We start from the raw sequence: 1,663 nt of genomic DNA on the forward strand, positions 1-1,663 counted from the left end.
TTCTTTCTTTCTTTCTTTCTTTCTTTCTTTCTTTCTTTCTTTCTTTCTTCTTTCTTTCTTCTTTCTTTTTTTCTGTATGGTGCATGTGCTTGCAGAAGAGGGATGGAGAGACACACACAGGGAAGATCAGAGATAAATCACCCCCTAGGGGATATGACCACACTGCAATTCCATCTCTTCCATTCTCCTTTTGGATTTTGGGCATGCACATACATGTGCCTGGTGTATTTCTCCATCTGTCAGGTCTGGGCTTCAAACCGCTCAGCTGGCCATGTGGATTCCAAATGCTTTACTATCCCTACCTGCTGGACCAGAAGTTCATATTTTCTCTTCCCTCTCTTTCAGACGAACTCCAGGCCACCCTCAGTAAGTCCTGCGTCCCCCCGCCCTCCCCGTGTCCCCTTCTCAGCAGACGTTCTGATCCCAGCTCACCTTGTCCTGTGTGTTCCTTTCAGGGGAGAGGAAAGCAGCTTACCTGGCTGGTGAGTGACCCTCCAGGTGTCCTCGTTTCTCACCCACCTGTGCCCAGGTCCCCTGTCCTTGTTTCTGTCTGGGCTCAGCCGTGTGCTCCCTGTCCCCCCACCCTGGGAGCAGAAGTGGAAGCTGCTGGGAGTGAGACCCTGCTCCATGGCTCTCCACATCTGGGCCACTGCTCCTGCTTGGGGACCTGGGGGTGATGGTGACCCCCGAGTTCTATTGTACATCCTGGGTCTTCTCATCCCCACCTGACCTATCCACATATTGGCAGTTTTCTAGCCTTTAGTGCATCCAACTTCTGGTCCGCACCTGGAAACTGAAAGCCAGATGCTCTGATGATATTTCCTTAAATGAGCTGTGTAAGTAAATGGCGTCATCCAGTTCAGGAGTGTGACCTCTCACCTCCTCTCCCCAGAACACCATCCAGGGAGAGTCGTTCCTCTTCCAGCTCCTGAAGGTGCTAATTAAAACGTGACAGGGTGAGGACTGGGTGCTGGCTGGGGTGGAGTGTCCCAGGGCCGAGTTGATGCTCCCTGGAATAGTGACGCTCATCTCTAGCAACAAAAGAGTGGCCACTTTTACCCCAGAGTTTGTTTTATATTTCTGTGCTTAAATTGTTCCCCTTTTTCAGTTATTTTACAAATAAATGTTTGCCAGGAAAAAAAAAATGGTTATAATAATGCTTTCTTCTGGTTATGAAGAACTTGTAAGAGTTTGGGGAATATAATTCATATTTTATTGCCTAAACTATTTTCACACATAGTTTAATGTTTGATTTTTGGCAGCAAAACTGTATGTAGATAGAATAGAATTTTTTCCAGTTTTTGAGCCCAGAGCAGCCAAGTGACTTGCCTAGAGTCACACAGAAGCATCAGGACAGGGTGGCGCAGGGTGGAGCTGTCTGTGATGTGGGCGTCCCGAGCTGTGTCCAGGGAGGTTCCCACCACCCCCTCTCTCCCTGCACATTGCAGGGGGCTGTTCCTCTCCAGCCTCCCTCCTCACACAGATAGTCTCACCTTTAAACAACGGGGAGCTAGGACCAGTGCATTCACTGTGCGGGGCTTGTCCTGGCCGAGGTCTCACCAGCTGTGTTCCCTTTCAGCCTGGAGGAAGGCCCAGCTGTACGGGGGTAAGTGACTGAGTCTCCTCTGGCCTTCCCTACCCGCCGTGGCCCTGCCCCTCTCCC

At 50.5% G+C, this 1,663-nt stretch overlaps 1 long non-coding RNA gene across 1 annotated transcript in view; it reads left to right on the forward strand.

Moving 5' to 3' along the window:
- Positions 1 to 426: 426 nt before the first annotated feature.
- LOC102486173 (uncharacterized) overlaps positions 427 to 1,663 on the forward strand; it is a 3,971-nt gene continuing 2,734 nt past the window's right edge. The window contains exons 1-2 of the long non-coding RNA XR_001369635.1: positions 427 to 482; positions 1,580 to 1,606. This is a non-coding gene — a long non-coding RNA (uncharacterized LOC102486173). The remainder of the gene's footprint in view (positions 483 to 1,579; positions 1,607 to 1,663) is intronic.

The sequence above is a fragment of the Tupaia chinensis genome, unplaced genomic scaffold, assembly GCF_000334495.1.
Source record: "Tupaia chinensis unplaced genomic scaffold, TupChi_1.0 Scaffold144425_1, whole genome shotgun sequence".
NCBI classification, from domain to species: domain Eukaryota; kingdom Metazoa; phylum Chordata; class Mammalia; order Scandentia; family Tupaiidae; genus Tupaia; species Tupaia belangeri.